This window comes from Lissotriton helveticus, chromosome 9 (assembly GCF_964261635.1).
Source record: "Lissotriton helveticus chromosome 9, aLisHel1.1, whole genome shotgun sequence".
NCBI lineage: Eukaryota > Metazoa > Chordata > Amphibia > Caudata > Salamandridae > Lissotriton > Lissotriton helveticus.
The window spans coordinates 878,859,063-878,877,814 of NC_136070.1; the positions used below are offsets into that span (position 1 = coordinate 878,859,063).

The 18,752-nt window shown below is 44.3% G+C and overlaps 1 pseudogene; it reads left to right on the forward strand.

The window, feature by feature from the left end:
• The first annotated feature begins 796 nt into the window (after positions 1-796).
• LOC144783309 (cytochrome P450 2G1-like) overlaps positions 797-18,752 on the forward strand; it is a 327,078-nt pseudogene continuing 309,122 nt past the window's right edge.

The window sequence follows — 18,752 nt, forward strand, 5'->3', positions numbered from 1 at the left end:
ACAAAAAAGTATCCATAAATAAAGCAGACAGTAGCAAACTGCTGTAGATTAATATGATTTACTGAAAAATTATAGATTCATCAACTTTACCACATAATTTGCCACACATTTTTCAGGTTGCAAAAACATTTTGTTTAAAGCTAAAAGAAATTAAAAGTACTGCCAGAGAGTGTGCCACATAATTTTTGTTTTTGCAGCATAAAGGCTCTATCTATCCCTTATAATGGTAAAGGTCTTCAGACTGTTTTGAGATCTTTCATTACGATGAAGAAATCGATATTTCACAGGGAACCTTAAAATGCTTTCAGTACTTTAATGTTTCCTGTGAAATATGCAATTTTTACAAACTCCATTTTGTGCATTAAAAGCATTCAAACAAGTGATATTGTGGCAGATGCCTAAAGACTTTAACGCAATATTTTGGTTTAGGCGTTTCCAGCACATGATAGCAATGTAGTGCATGATTGAAATACTAAGTTTGTATATAGAGGGTTATGAGTATATGGGAATACTATATATAATTAAAGAATGCAATATCTAATTTAATGTTGGTATTTTTTTAAACAGTTCAGCAAGCGGGCTCGACCTATATATCCTTGCCCCGATTGCATGTTATATTTCACCAAGATAAGGGTATTGATTTAGGTGGAAACAGCCTGCGTTAGCATATAATTAAAGTTCATAGAAAAATGTTTTGTCCCTGACTAATTCCTGAAGTTGTCGACATCAGCATGACTAGGTAAAATTATTGTAAATTAGTGAACCATTAAGAATGTCGCTGTTACACACGGTGCGACCAGTATACGTTCTTGACAGAGCACAGCAGAGAACTACAGGGAGAGAGCATTTGCCAACAATTTCCGAAAGAGAACACAAGGTAACAGTTTTATGCTTTTGTGTATGTAGCCTCATAGGCCATTCGGGGAGCAAGGCCCTTAAAGTGAAATGCGTTGCTCTCTCAGAGTCACTTTCTTGGTTTGAACTGTGCCCTCTGGGTATCATTGGGTGTGGAGGACACAGGGAGGAGAAATATACTATTTTATCAATATTTGGGGACATTTCTAACCCCCTACCCTCCTTAACAGCTCATGCAGGTTATTTACTATTGCAACTCCAGCCCTGGAATATTTTAAGGAATGTTATAGCATTCCTAAGCATTTTTAGGAAAGCAACTGAACTGATGGGAGTTAATATTTTTATTTTCTCACATGGACATTGTTTATTGCACCTCCTGCTTTTTTATCACTGTATTAATTCAAGGCATGATGATTAATTTGAGGTTTGGAGTTGATGTAACAAGAATCACATTTTATTCCTATGTTTGCATTATATGTAGAGCACACCCGCATATCATCTTTTGTCGTATTAACATGAAGTATTAGAATTACGAAATGTACTTACTTGAAATGTGATGTGCCTAGCTCGATGAAAAGTATCATGGAGAATTAACGTACAAAGTGAATGTAACTAGCAGAAAACATTAACGTGAAGGACTCGTATTGTAGCACTGACATTCATTCATGTACTAAATTTGTATTTCCTTAAAATTGTATTTCGGTAATACTGGTTTTCCATGATTTTCTTTCCTCAAATGTGATTTCTCGTTTTCGTTTTTCCATTAATTCACATACATCACGAGGACAGTGCCACATCTTAATAGCTATGGTGCTTTCTGGCTCTCTCCCTCTGACGCAACAACATGTTGAGTAACATTTTTGTAAATTAGGGCCATGGAGTCAACCTTACCTTGATTCAGACCTTAGACCTGTAGGTGTGCACCTATAGCATAGCATTCTACCAGACGTATTACCTCACTTGATGTCCCAGAGAAGCTCTGTCCATGTAGAGTACAGCTTTTCCAAGCCAATGATCATGTATTATTGCCAAGAAACTACATTTGTTTGAGTTATAAAACCTTTCTTCACATGAGATGGCTCAATTCTGTGTCACAATTATGGAGCTTTTGAAACACTCTTCCTGGCTTGGCACTGTGGTATACTAAAGGGGTGTGAATCAGGTATGACACTGCTGTTACAAATATTTACACTCACAACCACTCTCTGCATTCTGTGAACCATAGGAACTCAGATCTAGCCTGCACATGTAATATTTATGTGTATCAGGAAGCAATGTTCACGGACATACAACACTGTCATCGTAAACAGGAGCAAAGTCCCTGTGTGTTGCAGCAGTGCCTCTCCAAACCCTGCAATCATTTAATTTATGAATTCTCTGGCCTACCCTCACAAAGATCATGTGTCTCACCTTATGTTTTGTAACAATCATGTTTTCAGGAATCACAGCTCCAGCTCTCCAGACTGCCACTCACTGTGTGAGCAGTGTATTACTGACCCTTGCATGCCCTTCAGTTTACCGATGAGAGGCACTGCGATTTAGGTACCCAATTAATCTAAGGCCTATGAATATTAATAAAGCATGCAGGTTTCTGGGGTCCCCCATCACATTCTGCAGGCGGTCCTGCTCATTTCATATTGTTGCACAGATTGGTGGAAGTAAATTGCTGAGTTACATGCATCTGCACACAACAGCCAGCCCATTTTGTGCCCATTTGAATGAGACTATTTTCAAAATATCAAAAGTAGCTGTGCCTACCAGTGCAGGGCACACTGGCAGGTCCAGCTACTTCAATATTTTGAAAATATGCAGATTGTTAATTGGGGACAAAAATGGTGGTGCCTCCCATCCGCACACTGAAGGGCCTGCAAGGGTCTGATTTACACTGCTCACATAATAGATGGCACTCTGGAGAGCTGGGGTTACCCAGTGGGTAGGGTAACCCCTGGGACCTTTATCCTCATCGGCAAGAGAGGGGCCAGAAGTCACCAACACCCATAGACTAGTGCCAGACATAAATGTGGCATGTCTGTACAACCCCTTCAGAACACTACTGGGTCTGTGGGAGACAGAAGAAGGACTGCACCTGCTGTTGTAATCTGCGATGAGCAACCTAAGGGATGGACCTACTCCCACTCTTACCCAGGACAAAGAGGTAACTGACCTCCTCTTAAGCTATAAGGCACAAAAATTGCAAGAAGCCCACTCTCCTGGAAGAACCCAGCTGACCAATTCCAGCTGAACCTGTCCTGAACCCACTTTATGGCTTCTGTTGGAGTGAGTTTTGACCCTTAATAGCTGTTCCTGAGGTCCTAGACCTTTGCAGGTGTCAGAGTGTACCCCTCCTACCAAACACTCAAGACTGGGCCTGGAAACATTATTCTACATCACTGTGTCGAGACCGGGGACTGGGAATAACCTGTCAGCCGCTTGGGTGAGGGTGCATTGCTAGGGGACCTAGCTTTGCCGCAGCTCCCGCTTGTTCTTCTTCATCCACCAAATCCAATTCAACAGGCCCAACGCCAAGTGGCATCCAATGACATCAAAGAAGGTTCTTCGGAACCAGCCTGTGGTCTTGTCCTGCTGAGGAAATCCGACTTCCAAAAAAGAGTATAACCCCTTCCATGCTCATGACGAGCTCAGCTCGTCATGCAGCACAGTGCTCCTGTGCTCATGACGAGCTCAGCTCGTCATGACCACACCCGTTTTTATTGCTGTCCGGCACAGCAGGGGAATCTCTCTAGCAGCGATGCGGTTAAGTCCAAAGGTCGAACTTTTCATTGGGCCCGACACCGAGCAGCATCTGGTAGATGTGGACAACTTCCTAGTCACAAACTCTGGATGTTGCTGACTTTGTCAATGGCTTCACTGAGACCTTGTCCTTCATCAACCCATCATCAACTAGCCCATCTTCTTATCAAATCCACAGCTTCGCCCAGTTGAGGATTCTACCTTTACAGAAAATGTTTAAGTCTGAAGATACGTTTCACCAGAACAAAATTGGTCCTTGTTTCCAACCCACACTCCACAGTGGTTGGCCTTACCACTTAACTTTTTTCATGTCTAGCATGACCACTTCCCCGCAGTTGCCACTTTGCACTTGTTAGCTGTATTTTTTTTTTTAAATTAAAAAATTCACATCTCTGTTTACCCCATTGGAATTTTTGTCATTCGCTTTCATTTTGTTCATTAAAATAATCTCAATTTTTTAAAATTTGAATAGGATTTCTACTGTGTTATGTTTTTATTTTACGTTTTAAGTGTTTTGGTACCTCTAAATGTTTCACTTATTTTCATAAGTTAAGCCTGCCCATTCTGTACTATAGCTACAAGGAGTTGTGCTCAAGTTTATGTTACTGAAAACTTTACCGGACCTGACAAGAACAGTGACATTATCACTTGCAGTTGACTTCTATCCACACCAACTAATCGTCACATTTCTTACAACCAGCATAGGAATTTTGAGGGAAAACATAAAATAAAGTACAAACACACAAAAAGTAGAGCAAGTCAGACCTGGCAGCAGACCCATATTATTTGAACTTCCTCATACATCACACCTCGAAGCACTATATCACATAGTATGAGAACCACATCTAAATGGCTGCCCTCACTTGAAGAAACACTTTCCATTAGGCACAAAAAACACATGTCTAACCATACATCCCAGGCAGTGTAGCATACCATTCATTGGCAGGCTCACCTGTGCCCCTCCTATGAATAATAAGCACTATACAAATTCTACAGTGCAAATCAAATTCAATACTTAGTGGATTTATGACTTGGCACGGGTAATTCAATTAGTTAATCTTCCTATTACTGCTTCTTTTGACAGAACAATGGTCTAAGTAGGAAGAACAATTCAGAGGGCCTCTAGTGTTAATCAGTAGGGCATACATGCAACCAAAGAAGTACATGCACAACTCAACATACCTGGTGTAATGGACAAAGAGGAAAAATAAATATTGGATTGGAACAAGTGTAGCCTGCATATGTGCAATTGAGAGTTCCTGGTGAAACTAAGTAGGGACACACCCTGAACAATGTGGGCAGAGCCAAGCATGCCATTCAAATGCTAGCGCAACCATGCATGCCATAACTACGCATATGCCTTAACCACGCATATGAGTGGTTAAGGCAATGCACGGTCTAGATGCTGAGATGGGCTGGACCAGGAAAAAGAAGGATCGGGAGAGGATGCAGTGAGGTAAGTGGGGCTGTGGCAGGATTTTGGGGTGGTAGGAGGTAATTTTTAAGGGTTTGTGTAGTTTTTAGGACTCAGGGTTAGGGCTTGGGGAGTGGAGTTGTTTTTAGGGCTTGGCGATCAGGGTTGCTTTTATTCCTCATGGTTGGTCAGGGTAGTTTTTATGTCTGGGGTAGGATCATTTTTAGGGCTCCGGAAAGTTTTTAGAGCTCTGTTGGGGTTGGGTAGTTTTTAGCGCTCAGGGAAGGGTTGGGGTAAGTTTTAGGACTCGAAGGCAGGGTGATTAATAGGGCTTAGTGGGTTGGAGACGTTTTTAGGGCTCAGTGGGGGTTCAGGTTAGTTTTAAGGGCTCAGGGTTGGGTCAGGGTACTGATTAGGGCTGGGGGGTCAGGTAGTTGTTAGGGCTAAGAGCAGGTGTCCTAGGGTTTGACCTTTACTGCCCTTCCCTATACCAGTCAAGCCTTTACAACGAAATTACATGGTAAAGCCATGAGTGGTAAAGGAATGCGTTGGTCAGATACATTCGGGATTTAGGCAGCGTTGTAGAGGCACATGTGATTTAGCCTAATGTGTCTCTGTCATACAACCAACTAAGTATGGTAATTCAAAGCCTCACTATATCTGTGGAAATATCGACTAAGTTGAAATCTCAGGCCTGTGTGACTTCTGCTTGGTCTGTCGACTAACAAAGCGTTAGTGACTCAAAACCAAAGAGATCGGCCGAGTCCAACCAGGCTACTCTAAAAGTATGTTAGCATTTGCGAATTCAGAAAAGAATAGTTCTAGAAGGTTATATATAACATCCTTGAACAATTACCATATCTACTTTGATCAGACCTATGTTGGAATCCACCTTTTCTGTTTTTCGAGCAACAAAAATCAATGAGTTAGCGAAAAATGCAAATAATGGCAAGGCTTCTCCTCTTTCATAGGGCTCAGTTTATTCATTTAACACTTTTGTTTATTGGCATTTTAAAACATATTACAGTGCAGTACCATCTCTATCTCACAGCCAGTGGTAAATTATTTTAAATAATTTAAGATACAGAAAACATTTGTAAAGGTGGGAATCCACAGAATAGCACATGACAAATACACAAACATCATTCCAAATTCACCTCCTCCTAGACACTTTCTATGAGGTACGATGCTGAGAGTTGGTGATTGCAGACAAATTCCAGTGTTCTGACGTGTCCGCAGAGCAGAATGAAGGGCGTCGGTAATGCTGAAATCAAGGCCTAGGTCCCCGCGGATGCCTAAGCGGGAGGAGCGGTGAGAGCCATGGTGCCAGGGCCAGCAATGTCAGGCAGGATCGGGCTCTCATCTCCACCTTCAGCAGTGGGCATCTGGTGTCACCATTGTTCTGAAGCTTCATTTGCCCTGATTAGCAGCTTGTGGCGTGCAGTCAGCAGATGTAAGAAAGGGGCTGAGGCTGAGCAGGGCAGGACAGGTAGACACCAACCCTGGCATGAACCCGAGCCCCAGCCGAGCTGCAAGTGGATTGAAGACTGTAGAGGACTGGGGGTGTGAACAGGTTCCAAGACCAGTGAGGCAGCGAGGTGGTAAGCATGGTCGCTCAAAGGTGAATAGTGACCACTCGCAGCAAGTGGAGGCTGCCAACGCTAGGTCAGTGTTACTTGTTTGTGCCTACCTCACCTCCTTCTCACTTGAGTGCCTTGCTGGACATGCTCTGCGCACAACCGTTTTTCCCATCTGCGCATCGTACATTACGTGCCCTCTCTCTGGTGCATGGCTTCCCTCTGGAACTTGGTCCTGGTGCTGGTGTTTGGGTCCATATTATCTTACCACCTTGTATCGGGGCAAGGTGAGGAGTGATGCTGTGAAGACATACACTGGCATAACAATAGCCCCTGTCTGTCTGAAGCTCTCCCTCCGTGCACAGTCTCTGTTGCGTTTTATTGGCCTACCACCACGCCCTTGCACAGCACTTGCTGTATTATGGCCATAGGCCTGGGCATCAGGCCACTATAAATTTGATATGCTTGCCCCTGGGCCTTCCCAGAGAAGATGGTTTGGCTTCTGTGGCCATGCAGGGCTGCACGCTTACATTTGTCTAAGGCATGCACGCAGTGCTGCGCCGCTGCAGCACAGTGACAATGACCACACACACACCATGGTCTTTAGGGTGGGGCACAGGAGGTTGGGTCAGACATATGCAGGTTGTGGTTGCACACACCTCACAGTAAAATTCGATATTGGACGAGACTGAACCTGCGACATGTCTTTTATGCACCTGGCCTTGCCACTGCTCAGGCTGCTGCTAATACCATGGTAGTAAGTGTGAAGGAAGCAAAGTGAAGCTGTGCAGCCTGCAATGCAATTGGTACAACTACATCAGCACCTGACACACCAAGGTGCAGACATGAAGTAGATTTTCAGTCACCTCACCCTGTTGGCACGACTATGACAATTTCAATGGTGCTGGTGGCGGTGTAGTTTATCTGGGGCCAACACTGGGCCGGCGGTGGTATTATTGAAGCCTCATTCCCCGCACCCTCCTGCTTCCTCTGTTTACATCATAAAAACACAGTGGCACAGGGCAGGCTGCCTTTCCTGCGCATGGCAAAGTTACTGGTCACAGGCAAGAATGTGCTGCAGAGAGAGGGCGAGTCTCCCTTTCAGGCACATTCAGAGACATTTTAAAGCACGGGCGAAGTGGGCTCCAGCCCAAGACCCCTGCATTCCAGAGGGGGGACGCCTGATAGAGCCATCTATGTTCTGCAAAGTCGCAGAGTCTTGCCCTGATGACTTTGAATCGAAAACAGTCTTTTAAATACCGTTTTCCTGGAACTTTATCCTTAATGTGGGTGAGATGTGAAAGTCTCTTACATGCATTTTGCAGAGAAATGTTGTCTTTATGTTTGACCAGTCACTTTAAAATATTTGTGCCTTCATAAAAGGAATTGTTTATTAACACTAGTTTGAGTTTTATGCTGTTGAACTTGATGTTGTTTCACAAGTCATTTTACACATTTTATATCTTCAAAAAGGTAATAGTTTGTTTAAACTGATTTGATTTTTATGCTGCTGCACTTGTTGTTTAATTAGTCATTTTTAAATATTTGTGTGGGAATTGTGTGCTTAAACTGGTTTGTTTTTTTTTCCTGCTGAACTTTTTACGTTATTGTTTCACCAGTTACATTGAAATATACGTGCCTTCAAAAAGGGAATTGTTTGTGTAAGGGTTTGATTTTTATGCTGTTAAACTTGTTATTGTGTTGCCAGTAACTTTGAAATATTCGCACCATCATGCACAAATCAAAAGGGTAATTGTTTGACTAACCTTGCTCAGCGACCATAATTGTGTCACAGTAATATTACTTATCTGGGGTAATAAAGTACTAGCAGCTAAAACTGTCGTTACTGATATTGTCCCATGTAGACCAAATGGCCTTAGGATAAAGTGGAAGGGAGATAACTCGGAAAAGCTGTTGGTTAAAATTGTGGTGGCTTGTTTGCCCGATTTGCATCTCTGTTTGGATGGGAGTGCAGATCCTCGGGACATATTGACTAGCTTTAATAGGATTAATGCTATAATTGAAAACTCTATGACTATCTCTAAGCACACTAATTGGAAACCAATGATAGGTTGGTTTGACTCCCTGTGTACAGAGTCACTGCAGAAGCTCAAGAAGGCTCTATCTCGTAGGCCCAGGGATAGGTCGATTATTATAAACCTTAGGGCCGCTTATAAGGGGCAGTTAAAACGTCGGAAGCTGGAACTGCAGGAGGAAGCATGGGATAATTTGACCAGGGCAGTTGAACTATCGGACAGCAAACTTTTCTGGGATACGGTCAATTGCCCTCTCCTTAAGAGTGATAACACGCCAGTCCTCACTGCTCAAGTTAGCGAGGATTGCTGGGTTTCACACTTTGCTAGCATTTTTGACCCAGAGAGGGTGGTGGATTCACCAATGGGAGAGGCCGACCCATGGCCAATTGTCCCCCTAAGCATTACTGTACCGGAGGTAGATCTTGCCATCAGGTGTAGTAAGGCCGGCCCTGATGGGGTGCCCATCGACCTGTACAAGACAGACACAACTCTGTGGGGCCCTGTCCTGACTAAGGTTTTTAATGCGGCAGTTATGGAAAGCACCCCGCATACTTGTGGTGAATCTGTAATTATTCCAATATATAAAAAAAGGGTGATAGGTCGGATGCAAAAAACTACCGCCCTATCTCCCTTTTAGATTCATCACTCAAAACTATGAGCCGGGTGCTGTTGGCCAGGTTAGAAGAGTGGGCCGAGGGTAGTGGTATCCTTGCGCGGTCCCAATTTGGATTCCGAAAGGGTTTGGGAACCGTAGAACAATGTATAAATTTAGATCTTCTAATAGGGAAGTATACTGGTGCTAAGCAGGGCTCGCTTTTTCTCTGCTTCGCAGACCTAAGCAGCCCGTTCGATCTTGTTGATCATGCGCTGCTATGGTCAACCCTATTAGAACAAGGTGCCCCCGCAGGGATCATTTATTTCCTGGCCAGATTATATTCTAAACTATCTGCCCGTATAAGATATGGCCAAGGGGGGGAATGCACTGATCGTATTAGTGTTAACTTAGGTATAAGACAAGGTTGTGTCCTTGCGCCCCTTCTTTTCTCCCTTTTTATTAATGCAATAGACACTGAGCTTAAGCAGGTTAATTCCGATGCTCTGCTAGTAGATGATCAGGCTGTCCCCGTTCTGCTCTATGCCGATGATTCAGTGCTTCTATCTAGAACCCCTCGCGGCTTACAGAGATTGATGGATAAGTTTGCCGGCTTCATCAAGGAAAGAAAATTAAAAATTAATAATACTAAAACATTCATCATGCCATGTGGAAAGAAAATGAGGAAGTTGAAACCTTTCCATATAGAGGGACAAAAAATAGAAATTGTAAACACATTTTGTTATCTGGGTATAACATTTAGTAGAAATGGTATGTGGTCTGAGGAGATATCCAATGTAAAAGCTAAGATGTCTAAAAGTGCCTATGGAGTTTTAAAATTTGCAAATAAGCTTGTGGACCGCCGTATATATGATATGCTACACATATATCGCTGTAGATGTGTTGCAATTGCGCTCTGTGGATCCGGTGTTTGGAGGTACTGTCGCCATGGGGATTTACAAATGGAAGAAAACTGCTTTATAAAAAAAATGTTATGTTTGCCTATGTCAGCTTCCACTGTGATAACACACCAGGAATTGGGCCTGGAGTTTTTATCAGATTTAATTGGTGTAAGACCATTGATGGTGTGGAGAGCAATCTGGCAGAAGAAAGAAACTAGTTTCACGAGGAGTATTATTAGTGATTGTCTTCGCCTAGATAAAAGCTCACTGATCCCATGGATTAAATACATTGTGACAACTGCCAGGAATTTATTTAATTTAAACCTCCTGGATGATCCGGAGAGTTTTTCTGACATCCAAAGAAAGAGCTTAAGTGTTTTTATCTGCATAAGAAAGCCCAAGCGCGTAAAGACGCTACTATGCTGTCAACAACCCTCAGTACTACTACTCCAACAGGGGCACATCCGGCTTTTCCAAATATTTAAAGGTAGTCACCAGACCATCTCATCGATTTGTTCTTATTAGACTAAGACTTGGAATCGTTCACCATTTGGTGGCGTTTCCCCATATGAAAAATCATCCCTCTATACCTTGTCCATTTGATGGGGTCACTAAACAGAGTACAGTTCACTTTTTACTTCTGTGTGATCTTTATAAGCACATTCGTATTGCCTATTTAAAACCTTTATTTATAAAAAAGACAATAACAATGGTAAAATCGGCAATGAGGTTGCTGTTCTCCTTAGATGATCCTGATATGTGTTTTTATACGGCTATGTTTATCCTGCAATCTATGGCTGCAAGGAAAAGTATGGTCTTTTAATCATTCTGTTCTATTTAGCTATCGAGCTGCATCAAGTCCGTTACCCTTTTAACTTTTTAACGATTTATTCTGTCAATTTTTATGTGGCAATTGTATCAGAGCTTAATAATATGAATGTATATGTATATATCTTGTACGCTTTTATGATTGTTCTTTTTAAATAATCGAATAAAGCTTTGAAACTGAACTGAACTGACTAACCTTGCCTCATTTTTGCATACTGCTGGGCTTTTCTTCATCATCCACTATGACAGTATTTTGTATTACAAAACACACTGGTTTTTGTATGTTGCTAGACTGGGGATTGTTTTATTAAGCACTTCGAAAGTATTTGCATTTTTTTCATTGATTCACAAACTACAATTAACATAGATTCCCTCATTAGGTACTTGCTAGTATGTTTTTTTATTCAACATGATGTGTTATTTGCACTTGTCTTTTTATTCTCATTCTCGTTTGCCTGCCTGTTTTTGTCCTGCTTACTAAAAAAGCCATGATAATTGAAATTGCTTCCTCAGTTCATTTTAAATTATATAGAGTGGTTATTGTTATGAACAACGCCTGGCAGGCGCAAGTGTGCAGCATGCAGAGGATTCACACCAGTATATTTCTCTTGGAGCTGGCAGGATACTGAGTTACATCTTATGTACTTTTGTATATTGTCAGTCGAGTCTGTGAAATTGTAGGTTTGGGTTTGTCTTTCAAATTTTCATTCATTTTTCATCAATGTCAATTTAAATTCAGACCCTATGTAGTTGTTCTTGCCGCACCTTGGCATTGTTTTGTTTGCTATTTCAGTTAAATAATCTGCTCTTGACAATAGTGTTACAAATGGTATAGCTTATAAATTAATGTGTAATTTACTCAAACCTGAGTTGTATTCTATTTGCCAAAAACCCTGCATGGGGTACTCCAGCATGCTCATGCCCCGAATGTTTTGGCTGTACATGACACGGGCGAAGTGGTGCCCAGGGAAGGCAACCTTCATAACTTTCCCTACCCTCACATCCTTACATGAGCTTCTACTGCATCTTCTTCTGCAAATCTACCCTACAGCAGTCTACTTCAAGTAACTTCACTGTCTGTGAGATAGGGACCAAAGTAAATGCTGCTAAACTAGAGATGGACATTGACTCTGATGCTGAAATTACAACGGACGATCAGTGCAGGGATACTCCCCCAATAACCCACATTATAATCAACACAGCTAATACTAGTGCTGTAATGGATGGCTTGTATGTGATCAGAACCGCATATATCATGCCAGGTAGTGAAGCTTGCAATGAAGGAGTTGAGAAAACATGCCTCGAAGAGTTAACATCATCTAAAAAAATCAAGTCAAGTGTTAGACCTGGCACCATTGGCGTGGGTCTCCCTTCCATTTTTGCTGTTGCCTCATGTGTTTTTGCTGGTATTAGATGCTTTGGACACTGTGCCACTGCTATTCAGTGCCACAGTGCAAGTGCTCCCTATTGTAAATTGATGTATGGATTAGTGATTCCATGTTTGGCTATTTGATTTACTTGTCAGACCCTAGTCTAGTGCACTGAGTGTGCCCAGGGCGTGTAAATCCACATGCTGCTAGTGGGCCTGCAGCACTGGTTGTGCCACCCTCAGAAGCAGCATTGTAACATGTGTCTAAGGTCTGCCATTGCAGAGCCTGCGTGCAGTCTGGTACTGTCATGCTGATTGGGTAAGCGCACCCACTTCCCAGTTTCTAAACCTTCCCTTTTCTTCATATCAGTCACCTCTATAGTAGGCCCAAGGACAGGGTGCATTGTAAGTATAAGGTAGGACAAACCCGGATATGTGTGGCATGTCCTAATAGTGAATTACAGCCATTTTCCTTTTTCACTATTGCAAGGCTACCTGTTCTCCATAGGCCAGGATGGGCTGTTAGAATTGTTACATTTTATAATCCTCACAGGCTCAGAGAACGTCGTCGAAATTTGAGTTTAGTATGCCTGAACTCAGAATAATAAAATACATCTTTTAGTAAAGTTTTTTTTAATATTCTGTGTTTGCAAATACCACTTTTAAAAAGTAGGTATATGCTTCAAACCTGCCTCTGCTAGTTTGTGTATTCCTATGTCTGGTTTTGTGAGTGACAGGGCTGGAGAATTCTAAGCATGGGCCAAAAATCCATTACACTCGGCAAAATGTGCGGATTTTCGGCAATTTGGCGTTCCGCGAATCTTGTGAAATTGCAGAAAATTCGAAAATTCACGAGCGCGCGGATATTTTTTTTATGGCCAGCTCACTCAAGGGACCCCTGCGCCCTTCAGCGGGATGGCATAATAACACACACATGGTCACTGGAGACAACTCTTCTGGCACTTTACGCAGCTGTAGTGTAGGAAAAGCACTATACATTTACCCAACAAGGTAGCACTTACTGATGAGCCAGTAGAAAGTACTCCAGTGGAGTAGAGGTATCGCACAAAACGGTGGAGTCTTCTTGGATAAATATGAAGGGCAGGGTTCATTCTGGCACGATGCTCCTGTCCCAAAAATTAAACCTCAACAGGAAGCACCTACAGCAGGTGCCCGAGTTGAAGCTTAAGTTCAGTAACGCATTCATCAGCCCAAAAACAATCGTGAGCTTTGTCGAGGCAGGGCAGGTATGCTTTCACCCCATATCTACCATTGAAAATTAGCTGTGATGCTGGATAGAGGCCTTTGCATCCTTGACTTTCATAAGCGCAATCCCCGTGAAGTTCCTTTGACCAGGAACTTTTTTCTCCTCATCTGCTGCTCTGATCGGTCTCTGACCTTTTTTACACACAAGAGGCATGTGAACTCGCATAGAAGGCCCGTCGTTTTGGCCCTGCCAACACACTTGTGGTGTCACCGTCTTCCCGCCATTTACCCACTATGATGGACAGCTCACTCAAGGGACCCCTGCACCCTTCGGCGCGATGGCATAGTAACACACACATGGTCACTGCAGACAACTCTTCTGGCACTTTACGCAGCTGTAGTGTTAGGAAAAGCACTATACATTTACCCAACGAGGCAGCACTTACTGATTAGCCAGTAGAAAGTGCTCCAGCTAAGTAGAGGTATCGCACAAAACGGTGGAGTCTTCTTGGATAAATATGAAGGGCAGGGTTCATTCTGGCACGATGCTCCTGTCACAAAATTTAAACCTCAACAGGAAGCACTTACAGCAGGTGCCCGAGTTGAAGCTCAAGTTCAGTAACGCATTCATCAGCCCAAAAACAATTGTGAGCTTTGTTGGGGCAGGGCAGGTGTGCTTTCTCCCCTTATCTACCATCGAATTTAGCTGTGATGCTGGATAGAGGCCTCTGCATCCTTCACTTTCACGAGCGCAATCCCCGTGCAGTTCCTGTGTCCAGGAGCTTCTTTCTCCGTATCTGCTGCTCTGATCGGTCTCTGACCTTTTTTACACACAAGAGGCATGTGAACTTGCATAGAAGCCCTGCCCACACACAAGTGGTGTGCACTGTTTTTCCACCCTGACCCACTATGATGGACAGCTCACTCAAGGGACACCGGCGCTGGGCAGGTGTGCTTTCCTTTCTCCCCATATCTCCCGTCGAAAATTAGCTGTGATGCTGGATAGAGGCCTCTGCATCCTTCACTTTCACGAGCGCAATGCCCGTGCAGTTCCTGTGTACAGGAGCTTCTTTCTCCTCATCTACTGCTCTGATCGGTCTCTGACTTTTTTTACACACAAGAGGCATGTGAACTCACATAGAAAGCCCGTCTGTTTGGCCCCACCCACACACTCGCGGTGTCACCGTCTTTCCACCATTTACCCACTATGATGGACAGCTCACTCAAGGGACCCCTGCACCCTTCGGCGCGATGGCATAGTAACACACACATGGTCACTGCAGACAACTCTTCTGGCACTTTACGCAGCTGTAGTGTTAGGAAAAGCACTATACATTTACCCAACGAGGCAGCACTTACTGATTAGCCAGTAGAAAGTGCTCCAGCTGAGTAGAGGTATCGCACAAAATGGTGGAGTCTTCTTGGATAAATATGAAGGGCAGGGTTCATTCTGGCACGATGCTCCTGTCACAAAATTTAAACCTCAACAGGAAGCACTTACAGCAGGTGCCCGAGTTGAAGCTCAAGTTCAGTAACGCATTCATCAGCCCAAAAACAATTGTGAGCTTTGTCGGGGCAGGGCAGGTGTGCTTTCTCCCCTTATCTACCATCGAATTTAGCTGTGATGCTGGATAGAGGCCTCTGCATCCTTCACTTTCACGAGCGCAATCCCCGTGCAGTTCCTGTGTCAAGGAGCTTCTTTCTCCACATCTGCTGCTCTGATCGGTCTCTGACCTTTTTTACACACAAGAGGCATGTGAGCTCGCAAGCAGGAACCAAGTAGGTTTTCGGTCTGACGAACAGAAGTTGCAAGGGACGGACTCTTGTCGTCTTGGTAACGCTGGTGCCCATGAAGCGGTAGTTCCGCATTTGAGCGTTTTTTCCAAATAAAAGGAATAACGCACTTTTTTCACGAAATCGCAATTCGCGGTTTCCTATTCGGACTAGGGCAGGACGCTCCTTAGCGAGAGCGGACCACCCAGTTCGCAAACACCACGGTCCTGACGAAGAACCCTTGAGTAAATATATGGGTTGAAACATGTAGACCTTTTTAACCTATAGTTTTGTAAGATTCACATTCACATAGCACACTTTTGCTATTTTTATATATCTTCTAACACTAATTTTTGACACCAAAGCCTACCTAATTAGGCACAGGTGCCACACTTGATTTTAACAAGGGTTCAAGCACTCAAGAATAAATTACTTGCAGTGAGTAGTGTTGGCCCCTTTTAAAATTACATTTGTTGATAGATTTGAACACATAAAAGAAAACTAACCAGCTCCACTGTAGTCAGGTGTCGCAGCACACCCTATAGGCACTCGGCCTATGGGGTGGGACCCCGATGATGAAGCATGTCACCAACTAGGTTGGTGAGTGAGGGGTCTTCTATAAGGATATGCATTATCCAGCAACAGGTTGGGTCATATGCTGCTGATTAGAGCACATAAGCTCGCAATCAGAGAGATAACTCTCTGTCCACGAGGGGTTACTCCTCCATTGTTTTTTGTAAATCGCTTGGGGGACCAGGAGTTCCCACTTCACATAGTGTCGAAAAATACTTTTCCCTCACTCTCTCTTTTGTTATTAAAAAAAAGCTTGCATAGAAGCCCCGCCCACACACTAGTGGTGTGCACCGTTTTCCCGACCTGACCCACTATGATGGACAGCTCACTCAAGGGACCCCGGCGCTGGGCAGGTGTGCTTTCTCCCCATATCTACCGTCGAAAATTAGCTGTGATGCTGGATAGAGGCCTCTACATCCATCACTTTCACGAGCGCAATCCCCGTGAATTTCCTGTGTCCATGATCTTTTTTCTCCGTATCTGCTGCTCTGATCGGTCTCTGACCTTTTTTACACACAAGAGGCATGTGAACTTGCATAGAAGCCCCGCCCACACACAAGTGGTGTGCACTGTTTTTCCGCCCTGACCCACTATGATGGACAGCTCACTCAAGGGACACCGGCGCTGGGCAGGTGTGCTTTCCTTTCTCCCCATATCTACAGTCGAAAATTAGCTGTGATGCTGGTTAGAGGCCTCTGCATCCTTCACTTTCACGAGCGCAATGCCCGTGCAGTTCCTGTGTCCAGGAGCTTCTTTCTCCTCATCTGCTGCTCTGATCGGTCTCTGACTTTTTTTTACACACAAGAGGCATGTGAACTCACATAGAAAGCCCGTCTGTTTGGCCCCACCCACACACGCGGTGTCACCGTCTTTCCGCCATTTACCCACTATGATGGACAGCTCACTCAAGGGACCCGTGCATCCTTCGGTGCGATGGCATAGTAACACACACATGGTCACTGGAGACAACTCTTCTGGCGCTTTACGCAGCTGTAGTGTTAGGAAAAGCACTATACATTTACCCAACGAGGTAGCACTTACTGATTAGCCAGAAAGTACTGTACTCTAAAAATTCACGATTTTTCCGCGAACTCGCAGATTTTTTTGCCGATTTCATGCGAATTTGCTGATCGCAGATCCACAAAATTCACCCATACTTAGAGAATTCCAGGAGACAGGCTGAGTCACCCAGTGGTGAATAGAGAGATCTGCATCTAAATGGGAGGGAGTAGTTCACCTGAACCTTGAATAGGTCTGTGCCTGCCTTCCACAATGCTGGCTCCACCCCCTGGGGAGCGGCTGATGTCTCTGCCCTGCACACTGAAGGAAGGAAGGAGTCCTGTTAACAGAGTGCTCCAGGACTGTACTTGACTTCCATAATGGTGGTTCCGCCTCCTGTGGGGCGTCTGATGTGCATGACCTGCACTGTGAAAGGAAAGGAGAAGTCTTGTAAACAGAGTGCTTCAGAACTGGTTTGAACTGGGCAAAGGCCCCTCTCCCCTTAAAGAACAAAGGATTTCTGGGTATAAATATTGGCACCCTGATCCCATGAAATTAGATCACTTTGGACTACAAGAAGTAACCTTTACTGAGGAGAGGAACCTGAAGAAACTGAGAAGAGACTATTCCCAAGCTGAAGTGCTGCTTGGGGGATTGGCCTGCAGTGGTTGCCCTATTGCCAAAGGAAGGAGAAAGAAACTTTGTAACTTTGCTTTCTACTTGTGAAGGATCTCCAAGGGCTTGGAAAGAGCTTGCCTCCTGCTGAAGTCTCAGGGACAACAGACTTCAGCCCCCAGCTCCCCAGAGTTCTTGTGGAAGTGCCTGCTGCTATTTTGGGCCTTCTGGGGAACTGCGTGTCACAAGAAGCTGGAAGCACGACTCACGATAAGAAGCGTGTCGCTGTCGCTGTGCCTGTCGTCGCAACTCCGGAGAAAGGAGGGTGTCGCCGCTGGAACTGTCGCACTGCACTGCTTCGGAGAGAAGTGTGCCGCAACGAAGAGGAAGCGTGTTGTCGTCACTGCTGCTGCTGTCGCAACTCCGAAGAAGGAGGGTGTCGCCGCTGTGGTCGTCGCACTGCACCGCAACAGGAGAAGAATCTCACAATGAGGTCGGAGCGTGTCGCCGTCGCTGTGCCTGCTGTCGCAACTCCGAAGAAGGAGGGTGTCGCCGCAGGAACTGTCGCATTGCACCGCATTGACCAAGAGCACCTCGCATCCCCGAGAAGCGCGCCGCCGTCGGAGTTGCTGCCGTCGCATCTTGGATGTCACCGCTGTAGTTGTCGCATCGAGCGGAAGCTTCACGCATCGTGGAGAAGAACGTCGCCGCTGGAGCTGTTGCCGTCGCATCATAAGGGTGTTGCTGGTGCAGTCCACACATCGACCGAGAGTGTCTCGCATCCCCGAGAAACCCGCCGCATCTGGAAGATCTTCACATCTTTATTTCTTTGCACCTGACTTTGCCGCATTTCACATCGCTGCGACATTGTTTGTCGTGGAAGCGCAACGCAACTTAAGGTACATTGACGCAGAGTGTCGCATCTAAGAACTGAACTGAACTAAGCTTAAATCTACCATCTTAAAGTAATCATATTGTGTGTTTTTGTCGTTTATGGTCTTGTGGTAACTCTATATAAAGTCTACTTATTTTTTATATAAAATCTGTGTGGTGTCCATTTGTAGTGTTGTCACTATGGGCCAGATGTATCAAAGGGTTTTACCCATTCTGTGTCTATGGGAAAATGTGTTCATACATATGGCCCTTGGTTACTGTATGTGGTCACAACTGCTTAACTTACAACGCCTCTGAAATAAGCCTTGACTGCTCGTGCCACGCAGCCTAGAAGGTGAGCAGGGGTTATTTTAGGTGTGTAATCCCCT